This window comes from Triturus cristatus, chromosome 4_1 (genome assembly GCF_964204655.1).
Source record: "Triturus cristatus chromosome 4_1, aTriCri1.1, whole genome shotgun sequence".
NCBI lineage: Eukaryota > Metazoa > Chordata > Amphibia > Caudata > Salamandridae > Triturus > Triturus cristatus.
In genome coordinates, this window is record NC_140585.1 from 892,730,421 (window position 1) to 892,749,073 (window position 18,653).

The 18,653-nt window shown below is 44.6% G+C and overlaps 1 protein-coding gene across 3 annotated transcripts in view; it reads left to right on the forward strand.

Annotated features, from left to right (window-relative positions):
- The first annotated feature begins 15,228 nt into the window (after window positions 1-15,228).
- LOC146855746 (myelin-oligodendrocyte glycoprotein-like) overlaps window positions 15,229-18,653 on the forward strand; it is a 342,350-nt gene continuing 338,925 nt past the window's right edge. For 2 of the 3 annotated variants that reach the window (XM_085653665.1, XM_085653663.1), the window contains exon 1: window positions 15,229-15,308. The gene's annotated coding sequence lies outside the window, so the exon portion shown is untranslated. The remainder of the gene's footprint in view (window positions 15,309-18,653) is intronic. The other variant, XM_085653666.1, reaches the window with a different exon arrangement.

Genomic DNA, 18,653 nt, shown 5'->3' on the forward strand with positions numbered 1-18,653 from the left:
ATCGCCATTCTAATTTTAGGGTTTCAAACTATTTGCATACCTGAACACAAGAAGAATCTGTTTGGTTGACCAATGGACGGCCTTGCAATATACGTAAAATTAGGCTTGCACGTAAAAGTCAGAATGGACAAACAACTCCTGGGACATACAGGCACTCAACATGAATGGACTTGCACTGAATGAGAGACCTCTCTCAATCTCGCTCATAAACCTGTATGTTAATCCTCAGAGATGCAAAACTGGCTATGGTGAAAAACATAATTGAATGAATATAGGCATTTGCATGCGAGTATGAAGGGAATCGGTATATAACGGCTGGCGATTTCAATACCCGAAAATTGGGCCAATTTGAAATAACACAGGGAGGCCAACAAAGAACTAATCTACAAGCTTTCCGAAGTGAATTTGATCTTGGGTCAGCTGCCCCAGATGGGTCCAAGGGGGGCACCTTGGCACACACTTATAAAGACATATCAACCTTGGATAACGTCTTTTTAAGCAAGGCGTTAATAAAAAAAAAAGTGCACAACCTACCAAGTACAACGAAGGAGTGAAAGTGACCATCATCTCTTCATCATAGAAGTCAACATAGGTGCAAAGGTGCATAACAATCATAATCCAGCTGGGAGCGTGCTTGACACAAACATGGGTCCGCTGACAAAAATAATTAATTGTGGTCCAGCCAACATGAACAACTCTTAAGGCTGGAACAAACGCTTATGACCCAGACGTGGGAAAATGAAGCAAAAATTGCAAATAATTGGTCCACACTACTAGACAAGCTCCATGCGGCACTAAGGTCTCAGAAATATAGAAAATGGTTGGTCGCTTTGACACCCTGTGACCCGGAAGCTCCCAGAGAGCTAACGGATGTGTCGACGTGCATAACAACGACATAGAAAAGAAAGGACCACTGTCACAGAAAGTAAAATGAAACAGGGTAGAAAACAACATAAAAATATTGCATGGAGCCCAAAACAACAACAAGCTCAGAAACAATGGAAACATATCTACACCTTGCTATTACCCAGTAAGTTTAGAGAATTTGGGAGATATGTAAATGGCCTAGCAAAATACAAGGTACAGCAAGGATAATGTTGTATCGGCCTCTGTATGGGGACACACGTAAAAAAATTATATGTAGACTCAGACAAAACAGTCTGCCCATACGAACCTGCTGAACAACTACTTAGAATGCATGGAGGAGCGCCAAATGTCACTTACCAAGGCAGAGATACTGAAGATCTTGAAGAGCGCCCCCAAAGATGGGGCAGGGCCCAATGGCCTGCCCAGGATCATCTTTGAAGAAGACTGATCCTTTTGGGCTCTATTGATGCTTAATCTGTTTAATGAATGTCTTGCCACGTCAATCATACCGGAAGCTTGGAAGGGCTCGATCCGCCATCCAATAGACAAAGAAGGGGATCCTACTCGACCTGAAAATTACAAGCTAATTCCCTACTGGACGTGGACGGCAAAGCTTTTGCCAAAGTGATTCTTGTGAGGAGGACCAAGGCTGCAACCCGGCTGTAACCCCCACAGGTCCCCATTGGGATCAGGAAATGACGAACGATAACCATGTAATGGCACAGAAAGAGTTAACACTCTTCGGCCCTTCTTTCATATAGGATAAGGAACTCCCTCTGCAGAGCAGCGGCCAATGTGGTGATACTTCCTGGAGACAAAGGGCGGAGCTCTCAGCACAAAGGGAAATCACGGAAGATGCCGGGGGGGTGTGTTCGGAAGGCGAGATTCGGACGGAGAAGCCCGGAGCACAACACAGGAGCGAGGACGAGAAGCAGACGAGGCAATCCCAGAGTGAGGACAAGAAGCAGACGAGGCATTCCCGGAACGAGGACGAGAAGCAGACGAGGAAGTCCCGGAGCGAGGACGAGAAACAGACGAGGCCCTCCCGGAGCGAGGACAAGAAGCCGACGAGGATCCCCAACGAGGTGTGGAGCGGGAGGAGTGGTCTGCAGAGTGGTGGACACCCCCGGAGGATGCGGTAACGCCGCCACAGCTCAGAAGAATTGCGGCCCCTGTGGTACGTGAACCAGGGCAAGGGTTTCTGTACATACGGGAGGGGGAGGGAGAGTCTAGGGGACTCCGGGCACACGGGACGGGTTGGTGGTCACACGTTGTTCCTGTTTTTTGCACTTGCCCTCACTCCCTGCTCACACCCTGAAAACAGACTTGTACAGCACTAGAAGCCAAATTAAAACAAAACCGGACTGGAAAAACTTTATGTTAACTTCCCGATAAAAGGACTACAGGGTGCGCAACAGACCAGAATAAAAAGGTCTAAACTCTCCTTCCTTTTCACGACCCTTCTAGCCCTTACCAGGGTTTATTACCCTAATCCTTTCCTTTCAGTTTTTTCAAGGTTTCTACTTTCCCCTCGGTGACGGTACATTCTGCAAATCTTCCCTGAAAGGACAGTCGCATTAATGGTCTACTTTCTTTTGTTTTACCCGGGGCTGTACCACCGTCACCTTGTGAAGAGGATGAGAAGAGCCACCGCCAATAGCGTCCCAGGCCATGCCGACATCTGATGCTCATCCTGACTGTATCACTTTGTGGATAATTTCTTCTTTTTTTTGACTTGTGCTAAATAAACGACGCCATCATTCAGCAGCCTATAAGACCTCCTAGTTTTGTTTTCTTCCCAGCCCTCTCACACTTCTACACGAGCTAAAGCAATGGATCAAGGATAATAGAATCATTCCGATCTACCAGACAGGGCTCAGACCTAACGCCTCTACCATGGACAATGTTATTTACCTCACTTACTTGAGTTCCAGAACCAGTGAAATAAATACTCCTCCTTTGTATGCTTGCTTTGTAGACTACAGTGTGGTGTTTGATGGTATTGACTGTAATATCCTATAGGAAAAGCTGGCAGAATGGGGCATACTGAGGTAACTGCTTGCGACTATAACAGCACTATACACGGACACCTAGGTGAGGACCAAGATAACATGGTCACACACTACGGAATGGATCCTCACCAACAGAGGGCTCAAGCAGGTATGTGTACTTGGCCCCACAATCTTCAACCTGTACACAACAGATCTTGGGGAAGAACTACTGAAAGGGAAAATCTTACCCCCCTCCACACTGGGCCGGATGAAACTTCTAATAATACAATACGCAGATGACTTGGTACTGATGAATCAGACTCACATTGGAATGAGGAGGGCCCTGGACATATTACATACATACAATATACGTAACACTCTCCAGGCGAATACCGAAAAAATGAAAGTTCTGATCTTCGGCCAAAGAACTAAAAAATGCCAGCTCGGATGGCAACTTAGTCCACTAAAAATAGTCACAGCTAGCAAATACAATTATCTTGGAGTCTGGCTGATGGACTCAGGAACATCCACTCAGACAAAGGGGGACCCTGAACAGGATGAGGTAGAGAACAGGGGAAATCAATAGAACACTCAAAGAACAAGTTCTTTACCTGTGCGAATCGTCTAAAGCTAAGAGTCACAAGTTTCAAATAAACTAACAACACAGGCTGAAGAATGTGACCAAACCACACATGAGTTTATAAATTGTATCAAAAAGTTTTTTTTTATTATTATTGTAATTACTTAAAATTTCGTTTGTTTTTTTCGTTTACATAGAAATAGTGTAATATAGACATAAAACAAATCCCACACCACTCACACTTAAAAAAGTCAAACGTCCAAATTCATAACCATACATACTCACACGTCCAAAACACTCAGACATCCATAAAAAAGTGATCATAAAAAGACAAATAACCAGACATGGACAAATCCTCCAGAAAGGTCAGTTACATAGAAGATACTATCCACCTGGTACAAGGCTTCAGTGTAGCTAGATGAGAAGTGGGCAGGATAAATCAATAAAAATTAACTAAATGGTCAATTGATAGACAAATTTCATATCCATAACATGATAGTTGATCCTTGGGGGGAGGAAATTTGATCATAAAAGTCCACGTCACTGTTGTGGCGCCGACGTGCGTTTCGGTGTTAGACCCCGCTGTGGATCTCACCTTCTTCAGGGCGCATGTACCAAAAAGAAGTGGTGGTGGGATATGCCTGAAACAAGCAATAAATAACATTGGATGTACTCACAGTGCAAAATACAACGTTATAAATTTCACTGAGTATAGTCATATAGATCACACACACAGTATACATATTTATATTGGGTGGTCACATGATGCTGTCACAATGGCACCGGTTGGAAGTTCATTATGCTGATACATAGAAAATGAAAATGAAAGCATGTGCACACTGGATAGGGCATGTAAAAAATACTCTCAAAGATGAAGACAGAATGGATGAAAAATGCTATCCATTCATGTAGAGACAGAAAACATAACATGATATGTAAAAAACATATATCCATTCCCCCCCAAAATTTTAATAAGAGGTATGAAGAAACATAATAACAGAAAAAAAAACCACACACATCTCAAGTCAGCTAGTATCAGGACACAAAGACAGAATTAGAAAAAATGAAAATACTATTAAAAAATAGGTCAAACATGGAGCACGATAACAACACACAAGATAAGCCGCGGTACCTGAAAGTCAATGCAGGCACAGCGGAGGAAATAGCCAGATGTCAACACGAACACTATACAAACAGCACCTAAATAAACGTGAAAGGCACAAAGGAAAAAGAAGAAAAGAAAAAGGCAGTCTAATGAGTCTGCTCATAGTTAAGTAAAAAGTATAGTCAGGGTTTCTAAATGCGGTACAACTTACCGCAAGGTATGGGGCTGAGGTCATGGAGAACAGCTTCAACCTTCCAACCAAGGTGGAAAACAATGGAGGTCCTGCAGATAAGGAGTGGGTCTCAACGGAATTCGCAACAGCAGGGGAGTGGCAGTATCCCATAGGTAGCTGTGGCGGATGGGAGCAGTAACAAGATGAGCCAATTTTCGCAAAAAGAGTATGATATGGGTCCCAGCGATAAAGGGCGCTCCAATTTTCTAAAAGAGAAAGATGAATAAATCAATAGATAAGCCCCGTGGGGACTGCCAAGGCTACAGCCAACTGTCATCCAGCTGAGGGTCTCACCTAGAGATAACAGCAGGGGACAAAAAATAAAAACGGTGTCTATGCCATGCGGCTGGAATTGAATCAGGTCCAGTATGATGAAATTGAAGGGCGTGCAAAGCAATGGACACAAAACATGGCCCCTGGAAGGCGAAACAGATAGATACAAACTGTCAGGACCTAACTATCAGATAGAAGATAGGATACAACCAAAACGGGTTCCCTAAAGCCGGTAATTCTCACCTATGCACCGGTGTACGTGATGATGGGTGATGCCTGCAGCAGGACGGCCGGTCGGGGGACAAGAGATCTAAACGCCATAGCTGCGGGGGTGGGCTATAAATGCAGCCCGAAAGAACGTGTTGGCGTCTGACATCAGCGTTAAAGGTATAAACTCCGCCTATCACTCCGAACTAAGGTAAAGGAGGTGGGCGGGGAAAGTCAAATTGAGCTCCAGGTACTGACAACAGGGCAGATAGAGCCTCCCAGCTTGTCAAGTGACACAATACTGTTGCTGAAAATGCATAATTACACAAGTATATCCAAAGAAAAGGATAAAAAGAAAGATAGACAAAAGCACGATGGGGCCGAGGGCTAGTGAGATACAGACGAGCGGCAAAACACGCATAGAGCTGGATCGCGAGTGTCCTTTCATGGGTCTCATGTGATGGCATTTTCCCATGGGAGGATCTCGTAGAGTCCCTCATGTTTGGTATTCAGAGTGAACATTCAAAACACTTCTCGTTTCTTCTGCTTCGCGGTACCATCAATGCCCATTTGTGAGCGTACTTTTTCCAGTATGGTCCATCGAAGGTCCCCTTCAGAACGGTTGGCCTCAATCCAATGACTGACTAGGGGTGCAGCTTGTTTGTGTAACCTGATGTTGGGTTTGTGCTCACCCATGCGGATTCGGCATTCCCTAGCATTTTCCCCTACATATACCAGAGTGCAGGGGCTTAGGATGACTTAGTTAATATTGGACGAACGAAAGTTCGTCATTTCTTTCAGGGAAACTCTGCGTTCATTGATCTGGATGCTGTCACCAACAATCGCGTTGTGACAAGCATGGCATGAGCCATATTTGTGGTTTCCCTTAACGGTAGGCCTCCCGTTATGGATCTTTGGACAATTTTTTTTGTATCTGGCCTCTTAGCCTTAAGCAAGATGTTTCTCAGGTTCTTATTCCTTTTAAAAGCAAACAGAGGTTTGGATAGTGGCTGAGATTGATGTGCCATTGAGAATTAATAATTTGGCGCACCTTGTGATCAAAGAGGGAGTGTTTAGTAACACAGACTAGTTGGTCTGACTGTTCCTTGCTTTTAGGTTGAAACATTGTGTCACGATCCTAGTATCTTGCTCTTTTCAGAGCAGCTTTGATCAATTTGTGTGGATATCCCCTCTTAATCATTTTTTCATTTAAGGTTTCTGCGTGGGTCATGTAGTCCTTAACGGTAGTGCAGTTTCTGCGAAGGCGCAGTAACTGACTGAACGGAATTCTGTCCTTTTGACACCCAGCATGGAAACTGCTGAAATACAAGAGAGTGTTTCTTGACGTGGATTTGGTATATAGAGATACCATCAGATCTAAATGAAGATGTTCGATCCACACGTCACGAAATTCCAGTTTGTTGTTGCTCGTGTGCGCGGTACATTTAAGATTGGAGTCCGCCGCGTTAATCCACATAATTAATTCATCCAGGCTAGGCTGATCGCCACACAGATGAAGAAGATGTTGTCTATGAAACGTGACCAGTGTCTGATATTCTCATAGAATGAGGCCAGCTCATTGTAGATGTTACGGCTCTTGAAGTGTCCCATGTATAGACGTGCTACACTGTGAGCACACGCTGCCCCCATACTGACTCCCTGAAATTGGTGAAAAAAATTGCCTCCAAATTCAAAAAAGTTTTCTCGAGGACAATCTCAAGGCATTGAAGAATGAAGGTGGAGTTGGTATACGCAGGTTCTGTCTCAACAATTTCCCCAATAACCCTCAGAGCTTCCTTCTGGGGAATGTTGGTGTATAAGAACTCGAGGTCCATGCTAACAAGTATTTCTCTCTCCTGATTGTATGGGAGGCCCTCAATTTTAGATATAAAGTGGCCGGTGTCCTTCACATAGGAAGGCAAGGTAGCCACAGGGGGTTGCAAAAAGCGATCAACATATTTGGACAGTGGTTGACTTGCCGCCCCGATTGTAGAAACAATCGGTCTCAATGGAGGGTCATGTTCATTCTTGTGGGTTTTAGGTACCCCAGAGATGATAGGGATATGTGTGAAAGAAGGAGTAAAGTATTCAGCCTCCTTCTGGCAGATAACCCCTCTTTCAACAGCGGCCTCAACGATGCCAAGAATTCTCAATTTGAGTTTGGGTTCTGGGTTGGATATGATCTTTTTATAATGTCTAGGCGAGCCTAACAGATTGTCCATTTTTTCTTTGTATCTATTAGAATCTAAGATAACAATGCCGCCTCCCTTATCGCATGGTTTGATCGTCAGATCTCCATTGTCCTTGAGTTCACTGAGGGCAGTATTCTCTTCCCTTGTGATGTTATTATATGAGGGTTTAGGAGTATATTTGATGGCTTTTTGGATTTTAATGAGAACCACCTTTTCAAACATTTCCACTTCCGTCCCCATTGACTCAATTCCGGGCGTGAAGCTGGAAGGAGCTTTGAGGCTAGAGAGATTGTCCTCACTAGTGTTAGTAACTCTGTTTTGGAAGAATTTCTTGAGCCTGATTCAGTGAAAAAAGGAATAAGTTCGAACTTATTGAGGTTTGTAGTGGGGACAAATGAGAGTCCTTTCGATAAAAGGGTCTCTGCAGAAGGTTCCATAGTACAGGAAGACAGGTTAAACACAGGAATGATGTTTATGTTCGCCAATACTGTTGATTGCGAGTTTGAATATACTTCTGTGGCTCTTCCTATTCTGGGTAAAACCCTCTCTGTTGTTGATTCCGGTATCTGGGACAGAAGTTAACCCTTCAATTGCCTAAAAAAACTCAAGAAAACATACATTGTAGGCGAAGGCACTAGCAGGAAAAGCCATAAAAACTATGTGCGCCTTATCGAAATTATACTATAAGTTAAACAGCCCTTTGGCCGAGGCAATTCAAAGAGTCATTGGGGCTAAATTAGTAGCTACAATAAAATATGGCCATCTGCGTTACCCAGGAAGGATCACTGAGAGATTGAAGCAATGCTACACAGCCTTGTACAGGAAAATATTCAGCATGCCAAAAAAACACTCTGTGCACCCTTCTCCGGCTAGAGTTCAATTTATTAAGCATGACATAGAGTGTAAAAAAGACATAATCAAATTCTACCTTCAGGTGACCAGGGCCGATCCAGAGTCACTGTGAGGTGCCCTTAAGACTATGGGGCAGATTTAGAAGCCCTTTGCGCCTCCTTGCGCCGCCATTGCGTCACTTTTTTTTTACACAAAGGCGCGCAAACAATGCGGCCTATTTACACCATAATGCATCTAGGGAGATGCGTCACATTGTAAAGCCCTGCGTCACATTATACCTGCGTCAGGTATAATGTATGCAGGGTAGGCGTTTCCATGCAGGAAGGCCTCGTAAAAGTGGCGCAGTGAAATCTACAAGATTTCACTGCGCCACTTTTAGGACACCACTGTGTCAAAACCTTATTCCTGCTTTAAGCAGGCGTAAGGAGTGATGCAGTACAGTAAGTATAGGCCTCAAAATACACTCCAGCAATGCGTGACTTTTGGGCCACCAGATGCGTCAAAATTTTTTACGCATCTGTTAATCCTTGGGCCAAAGAGCACTGTATTGTAAATACAGCGCATCCATGGTGGGGCAAGGACATTCGCTGCGAGCGCAAGGAAACTGACGCATCTATGCAGATGCATCAGTTCCTTGTAAATCTGCCTCTGTGTTTTTAGATTTAAAAAAGCTATTGGGCGAAATACATTGACTCAGCCAAATCAATGCTAAATATGGATCCAGCACACTTGATAGACCTCTCAATTACTAAAGCAAAATCAAAGAATAGAGTTAAAGACACATGCCAGGAAGGTCTCAAGGAAACTGGACATAAATCAAGTAAAAAACATCAGAGGAGCAGAGGAGCTTGCAGCATCACATGAAGCTTTCCTCTGTCAACCTTACCTGAGAGCAGCTATTGGAAAATATGCTTTTAAGAATATCCTAGAAGTCAGGCTCTTAACAACGCCCATAAGGATGCACTGGAAGAACTAGGCACAGGGACATAAGCAATGTAAGTTGTGTCAATACCACTCCGAATCAGTTGCCGATATTGTATGCTGTTGTGCAAGTCTAATACAGTTGAGAAAAAGGTATCTACGGCCAATCTTTGTGCAGCATGGGACAAGAACATGCAAGGTGGCTCTTTCGCTCATCTATACCACAGTGGCTCCACAGGAACTACCACTGTTTAAATCTGTTAGATGTGGGTACAGAACACGAAACAGAAGCTGCATGCAGTGGAACCCGAGCTACAACCGGGGCATTAGAAGGTAGTAAACTATGTCTGTCTGTATAAAATTATCTGTGTGTGTGTTAACGGTCCCATGGGAGGTGGTTAGACTTGTGATATGTGCCCTACGGTTTAAAGATAAATTACGTGGGCACTGCCCAAGATGGGCGAGAGGTCTATAAAAAAAAGCCCAGTGGGACCAGGGAAATTGAGGTTCCTGCCGGATTACTTGATCTAGCATTAATTAGCAGGTGGTGTGCCAGGTTTGGAAAAATAAATTGAATCCCAATACAGTTTCCCTGGGATTTTGGGCGATTAGGCCCGATCCATGCACATTTTCTTACATGAAAGATGTCCTTGGCATGCCAAATGGCATACCTCTATATCGTGCTAGCCAATCTAAAGTTTTATTAAAGAGTTGCTCATAAGAGGGAACCCCTATCAGTGCGGCCACTTATGGGCATGCAGCTAGAGGGAGATTAATAACTGGTAATTGTGTCTGTAACTCACCTGTTGTCGGATAGCTCTACCTTCTATACCCCGCATGATATTTGAAAAATTTGAAACATTAGTAGGCAATTGAACTACTTTCTGCCTGGTTAAAGTATTGTTGTTACCTGAATGGTCTGCGTGGACTAGTGGGCTGCTAAAAACTAACATGGCCTGTGTTAGAGAAATGTGCTCTACCTAAGGTTCATCAAGGCTATTACTCACAGTTTGCTGCCTGATGGAAGTGTTTAGATGTAATTCCTTTGGCAGGGCCTAAGAGGCCGGTGCCAAGTGCAGCCAAATTGGTCTCAATGGCGTCCAGTTGGGAAACCAAGGGTGAAAGAACAGTGTTAATCGTTGAGCACAATTTCTTTGTGAAAGTTTGTAAATAACTAACCACAAGGTCGTTGATGGAATTGATAATATAAGACTTGTCTTACTGTGATAATGAGGCCAAAACTGGAGCACCTGAGCTTGATGTTAAAACAGTCACAGGCTCAATCTCAGACACTTGTAAAGTCTCAGGAGGGGATAAAAGGGAGCTAACCATCTGCTTGCGAGCCTTGCCGCGTTTAGATCTCGGTGGTGTGGTATACAGAGACTTATTTTTTAGAGCGTTGGAATGGGGGGGGGTGGGAGGCGGAAGGAGTGGCCACACAGTTCATTATAGAACCTTGGATAGTGAGTAGCACAGCACTGTTCTGGGGTGAAACTATAGGCATATCTGGAGGAGCGCAAGAGGATTGACCAGGTAAAACCCCGCAAGAACCATTGAAGTTTATGGAAAGCCTTTGTTCTGTTCGGGCAATTTCATTGCTGATGGCACTAACGGCTTGCTCTAGCATCTGATCAATTGAGGTTGGTTTTACTAGTGGGGTTGAAACTGTATCCAATCACCCGCTTGTTTCCTGCCATGATCACGGTAGATGGCCTTTACACTGAGGAATTTTATTTTCCTCTTTTATGCACAATCTGAACTGAAAAACGAATTATACTAAGTCACATGTCATGTCTTGTGGTCCGGGCAAACTAAGGTTAAACAAAATTAGTTTCAATGGGCATGATTTGACGAGTGTTGATAACGTTTGTTATGTAGGGTTAACCTTTACATCATCAGGGTCTTGGAATCCCCATCTTGCTCAGGCATGCGCTAAACTAAATAAAATCACTGACACAGTTTGCAATCTTATTAGACCAGACATTCAGGGAACTGTGTTTCCCCCACTGAAGGTATATACTGCATAATGCATTAGCGCAGCCATCTATGGTGCTGGAGTTTGGGGTTTTACTTTATGTTGTCCTTTACAGGCTAAGGAAAACCGCTTTTTCCAACAGTTGCTGAACTTACCGCAGTCCACTTCTACCGATTTTGGGTTGAACCAGTGTTTTATAGAAGACAAGATACAGCTGGGGCCATATTCATTATGGGTCAGTATCTGGTTGAACCCAGCAGCTAAGCTTTGTAAAGATATTACATCCGATTGCCTGACGCTGGAAGGCCTATTCCATACCTTGTCTGAGTTACACACTGGACACTTTTGGATCCCTCTGTATATCCTCTTGGTTTACTGATCCCAGTTGTATCCACAAAAATGCCAAGAAGGAGGGAAATATAATATTTAAGGACCATTGTGCAAACATTAGACTGAAAAACGAGTTATCTAAACCCTCGGTGTTGCATTATTGTAGTTTTTTACATACAGACACATCCCCCTTATATTTATCTTTGGACCTGTCAAGATGGGAGTGGTCACTTCTCTTTCGCTTCAGAGCCGGGTCGATTCATTGGTCCTTATTCTTTAAAAAAAATTCTAGACCCAGAGGGAAATATAGTTTGCACTTGTCCTTGTTACAATAATTCTGCACAATCACTATTGCACTTTATGTTTTTCTGCAATTTTCAGACAGCACTTTTTAACACCTTTGTTATGGAGGCTAGGTTTCCAACGCTGTAGACCAGCTCTCCTTTATTTACAATCTTTGAGTTTACCTGAAGTTGTTTTCAGTGATTGTACCTTTTTGAAAGCAGCCATTAGTGCTAGAAAAACCATGTCAGGTTAATTTGCTACAATTATGGTTTAATACATGAAACCTGGCTGAGATGTTTTGGCTTAATTAAGGGGGATAGTAGGAGCGCATAGCAGACCCGATAAGAGTTTTTGTTCTCTCTCCTTCCCCCATTGTTCTTTATAAATCTCAGCCATTCTCTGTATGAGTGTAATGGTATTTTAAAAATGTGATTACGACTTGTACTTGTGGAATTTTAAAGCTGTTTATGTACATATGTCTTCTTACCTGTTTTTAATGCAAGATCATTTTTAAACTTTATGTGTGAATATGGCTATGTGTAATATTTCTATGTAATTTTATGGTCTATTTTCATTCAGACCAAATAAAGGTATATTGATTATTAATTGATTGAACTAGCACAGTTTGGCAAATTCTTCTCGGAAACCGGCAGGCTTCTACGAGAGGTCGGACAAAAAATGAGGGCTACCTGTCAGGGGAATATTATCCTCGACCCTTGAACTGTTGTCGCCTTGCCCAGCCCAACTTGAACCCTATCCTCTGACTCATCGCCCTGGATGAACCTTTCTTCCATTTATCCTGCCATAGTTAAATCTGGAAGTACAAAGCTAGCTGTCTGAAAAAAAAGGCTGTGGCAATCTTATACATGCCTAGCATTTTAATATTTTAGGTGTTCTTCATTTGCATGAACTGAAAGACAGTCCTATTCATTTTAATTCAACCAATTTGCACAGGTGCAGTCTGGCCCCGCTAGGATCACAGAAGCGGTGAAACGCTGTACCAGTGTATTGCTCCTCAAACCAAGTGCAATACAAGACCATGTTGTAAAATATGGACTGAAATTACAACAAAATACTTGTTATTGGTACGCATGTACAGTTTGGTTCAGCTGCTCATTTGCAAAGGTTTTTATCCCAATCCAGTTTAGATTGCATATATCACTATATTATCTTACATAGCACTTGACTGAATTATACAACAAGATGTGTATCTGTACTTTTTTTAACGTTTGATCAATTTTATGTTTGTATATTCTTTGTTTAGTATTTTAACAGACTTAATTGTCTAAATAAAAACTTTTAATAACATGTTGCCTACTTATAGCCAGAGAACATTGAATTCATAACAGACGAACTGGTACAGCAAAATATCCTGTGATGACTGACATTTGCAATTGCTGTTACTGCAGGACCAGTGAAGCAGGAGTTGGAAATAGTGAGAACATATATTTTTTTAATCATGCTTTTTAACCAGTGCTTATTGTTTTCTTCGGCGTCATGAAGTGGTTGCTTTTGTTTTGGTAGATCTACAATAAACTGTTTTCTCCCTTCTTTCAACAAATAGCATAACCCCCCACACACTAGGCCCGCTCCAACCTGTACATGCATATTATGTCTTGCAAAAACTATTTTTTTTTAAATAAAGGTTACACTAGACGTGTGTCTTTGTTTCCTGTAGGAAATCTTGGCCGCAGTTTTATATTAACATGTATGATATATCCTGCATCTTGTTTTTATAATTCACAGTACCCAGCCATAAATCAGTATGACAGGGTGTAAATCACAATTACAGTGTCATAAATCACTTTTGACAGGGTCATAAATAACAAGCGTGACAGGCCATAAATAAAACAAATGACAGGCCATAAATCATTTTTGGCAGGCTCATGAATCATGTGTGTGGCATGTCATAAATTGCAAATAGATGACAGGTCATAAATCATCTCTGACATATCTCAATCAAGTTCTGTTATTTTCTTGCCATATTTATGACACCTTTTAGATTGTTGAGGCAACCATACATGTCATTTTATGGGGTCTGAAAGTTTCTCGTAGGTTGTTCTCCGATCGCGTTGGAGGTAGCCTCTTACTGCTGTCTGGCCCCAACAAGCTACCTTGCCTATCCATTTACTGCCCTGCCATTCCGCTGATCTGAGTTGTGAGTGCCGTGCTCACCCTGCCGAAAGGCATACCCATGTAAGTGCCCTTCCCTCAGCACACCACCTTGCCAGTGGTCCTCCTTTATCGACAAATGTATCCCTTTTATCCACTTTGTCTGCTGTTCAGCCCTGCGACAATGCTGCTGCTCAGGTGTAGGGGTTGTGAATGAGAGTTGCGCGCTGCCCCTGCTTCCAGAAACTAGCCTGTGCAGGGGCAGTGCAGTGTTTATAACCTCCCATGTACCTCTCCAGAATATAATGCTGTCCCCCCCATTGGGGGGGTTAAAAAATGACCTCGGCATCCATTAGCCCAGTTCTTTCGTGCTCACTTTGGTGCTCACTCTTGGCCTAGGAGTAGCGGGGCAAATTCCCCCTTGTTGTTAGGCATGCAGAGTCGGCCCAAACCAGAATTTTCAGACGCACGGCTGACGTTATGGCAGGGACGTTTAAGGCATGGGCAAAGTGGGCTCTGGCCCAAGGCAACAGCCTTTCAGGCCCCCCTTGATAGAGCCAGCTCTGTTATGCAGGGAGTCTTGCCCTGATGATGTAGAATCATTCTTAAACAGATTCTTTTGAATGCTGTTTCCCTTCAATTTATTTTTAATGTGAGTGATGTGTGAGAGAGAGTCTATTATAGACATTTTCAGAGAAATGTTGTGTTTATGTTGCATGCAGCATCCATAAAAAAAATCTTTTAGATCAAAACAGGACCTCACATATGAGAAAAGGGAGCGGTGTCACTGAGATTATTTGCAGTAATATTAGTGAGCGGCTGCTGTGTTACAATATTGAAAACACACCTCGCTATCACTGAATAGTAGATGTAACAACTTTAGAATTTGGACGGATGATCCGGGGCACTGTCAATGACCTGGCCAAAGAGGGCATGAAAGAGCTGAAATAGGATCATTAAATCTCTTCAGAACCGGGGCCCACAAAATGCTTTTGGCCCAGGGCCCCTACAATCCTTGAGATGTCCCTGCGTTATGGTGAGGCCCGCTTCGGGGGCAATCTCTGCTAGACTGTTCCGCACTCAGTGGTTTGGGTTTTGGATGCAATTAACTGTGGTTATGTAGAAAAGCAAACCATTATGTCAAGCATGTGCAACACTTTCAAGGGGGGGGGGGGGGGGGCGCTTATATTAGCATTTAACTCTGAGTCCGTGGGTTGCAACAGTTGTGTGTAGCGTCGCACATGGGGTGACTTCTTTATGAGCAAAAGTGTTTGTCCACGCCACCTGCTAAACAGGTTTGGGCGGTAGCCAAACGGCGATTAAAACACCTTCGGTTTCATTTTTCAACATGAAGAACTCACGATCGTCCATAAACAAAACCTGATGGTAAGTTTCGGTGAATGTGTGGTGTTCTCCCTATATTTATGGTGTGGCTTCGAGGAAGGCTGTGGGGATTTATGAAGGTGGACCGAGAAGAAGGTGTTTTTGGATTCGGGGATTTCTTTAAGCCTCTGAAAGACGCGAAGGTGAAAAGGGCAGTGTAAGTGGCGGATCTACTGGGAACAGTGGCGTAGGGAGCGGGTGCGGTGGGTGCGGGCCGCCCCGGGTTTCATCATTGAGGGGGTGACAAAATGGCAAACATATGCCTGCTGCCTGGCTGGCGCTTTTGTTTTCTCTCCACGACTTTCAGTGTTGCAATCAAGAAAGCGAGATGTGTAGGGGTGAAAGTGCGCCAGCCACACTTGGATTCAAAATAATGACGTGTGAGACGGAAATGACTGCGTAACTCAACTTTTGTAACAGTGTTTTTTGCTCAAAAAAGCTGGCACTTCTTTCCCAACCTGTCTGTCTCGGCACTTCTTTTGAACAAGGGTTAGCAATTCTTTATTTTTAACCAGTGGAGTTAATAAGCAGCAAGTCCCTCTACGTTGCTACGCTGTTATGCAAATATGTGTCGAGAGCGTATGGATAAGGGAGGGGGTGTTTCTTTCCGGCGGGGGTGATAAGAAATTTTCCTCACAGGGTACCCCCGCCCTTGCTATGCCACTGATTGGGAATGCCTTTCACCACTGTTTTTAATGTTACACATTCAGTTTCTCAACGTTTTGTTTTAATTACCGTCTTTGAACTGTTAATTCTGAGCCTGAGGTGCCGGGGGCTAAACGGGAATAGCGGGATCACCTGTTCGAACGCCATGATGGGCGAGGCGAGGGAGAGAGCGGAAGAAGGAAGTAACAAGCCTTCCTGCCAGAATGCCTGTGTACTGAAAGAAATGTAAATGTGTGCAATTGGTTAATCAGCACTTCTAAGCGCCCCTTAGGCGTCGGTATATAGCTTGAAATGATGGAATCGTTTTAGGTTTCAAAGTCACGAAGATTTATTTTTCCTGAGTGATAATAATAAATTGACCATTCACAGGTCTTTCAATCTGTGGCTGGGACTTCGTAGTACTACAATGCAGGTGGCACTGTTCATCCTTTACGCCAACCAGCATTCAGTTCGGGGTCAATGCTGTTCCGCAGGACATTGGGAGATTAAGGGGGGAGAGGGGGGCAAGCCGACACCAGACCACTTTCTGTGTGTGAAAATGGCCGCTTTATTGAAACAGGTGCATATCACAATTTAAATTCCTTGGCCACTGCCTTACAAAACTAAACCTCACTATACACAAATTTCCTGACCCCTTGTTTCTTCCCCCCACCCTTACGATCCCCACATCAGTTCCCCCATCCCCCCAAATACAACATAACATTCCATAACCAACATATAACCCAATCCTAACCCATGTATCCTTTCTAACTCCTAAATTCCCCTGACCATAACCCCTACCTGCCTTTGTGCAACTGTAACTAGCCAACCTCTAATCTAAACTTATCCAACCTGGTTACCCTTTCCCTGTTCCTGCTCCCAAACTACCAAACCTATAACAACAAACTCTATCCAACCCCGGCCAACTGTCAACCACCCCGCCACCCAGAACAAAAAAGGGGGGGGGGGAATGTAGGCGGGTACGCCGCTTCCCCCCTTTTGTTCTGCCCCCCGACCCGAACTGAAACCTCGTCGTCCTTAACGCCGATAAACCCCGAGCAGCCGCGCCAGCACCTCCCGCAATTCCAGAAGATACAGATCCATCCCCATCCGAGACAAATGCACCCCATCATCCCTGAAAAGCTCCTGCGCATCGTAGCGAATGTCCCTATGTGCCAACCTACCAATCCCTAAATGTCGACAAAACCTTACCATCTCCGTATTGAGCTTTCTCCGAGCCTTATCCACTGCCCCAGGGTTGACCGCCCCTCTCCAAACTCTCCGCGGAACAAATTCGGTCCAAACAATAGAACAACCTGACCAACGTTCCTTAATCAGCACCAGGTCCTTTTTCATCGCCCGCATCAGTGCCAAACCCATCTCCCTGACCATGTCATTCTCCCCCAAATGTAAAACCAAAACATCCGGGCACCTACCAGCCCTCAAAATCCCGTTCAATACTGCCACCAGGTCCTTCCAGCGCATGCCGCCCCTACCCCTCCAGGCCACGGAGAATAACTCTTTATTAAACCCCAAACTTTCCCCAAAGTAACTCGCACGGGCCTGGACCTCTGCCCGTCTCAAAAACGAATGACCCACGATCCAAATGGACATCTCTCTGGCGAGGGGCCCAATAACCGAACCTGAAAAGAGAAACCAGAATGAAAACAAGGAACACCAACTGCATGTTTTATTTTTATTTTTATTTTTTATAACACCCCTCCCCCTGCGTCGCTGCGCACATATCGCTGATAACAATTCGAAGACCACCTCCCCAACTTCATGATGTCCCCTCGCTCCCAACCCCTAGCATGAGCCTCCGACGCCGCCCCAACGCGGAAAGAATGCGTGCCAAAGCCTTTCTCCTCAACCCCCAATCTCCTCAACGCCTTGCGCAGTACTGCCAGCAGTTGTGAAGCTTTAACACCTCGCCCTTGCCTATGTGGAAACACCAAGTCTCCCAAGCCCCCGGACCATGACCTCCACCGCAAACCCCACCGAAAAGGACCAACTGGCGATGAACGCTCCTTTTTTAGAGGTACCCATTTCCCTCTGCTTTTTCGGTCTGTTTTCACCTTCTTGAGCCAAATACTGACCACCTCCGACCCGAACGAAACCTCACCCCAGGACAAGCCCCGATCCCCTTTGCACCCCAACAGCTCCGATACCCTGAGGGCCCCAAAAAACATCCAGGACATGAGTGTTGAAAAAAGAATATACTCCCCTTCGTCAAAACACATCCCTGGCAAGACCCCGATCACCCCCTCCAACAATTCCCAGGACAGCGGTCTCTGCAATCGCGCCGTGCTCCCACATTCTCGCGCCCACCCTTCCAAAATCCTGGCCCCTAGCTCTCCAGCGGAAGGCGCGTAGCCCCACAACAGTTTCCCGACGAAAGCAATTCCCGCCAGCTTGCCCACAATCGTTACTTTTGTGAGCCCTCTTTCCACCAGATCCAATATGAACTAAACCACGTCCTCCTGCCTGGCCACCCCGCAACTTGAGCACCTGTTCGTCACGCGCCGACTGCCGATTGACCACCTGCACCACTGCCATATTGTCAATCCTGAACGTGACCTTCTTGTGGGCTAACAAAGTCCCCCACAGCGTGACCGCCACCACCAAGGGAAAGAATTCCAAGAAGGCAATACTCCTGCCCCCCTCCAACCATTCTGCGGGCCAGGGTTCTGCGCACCACCTCCC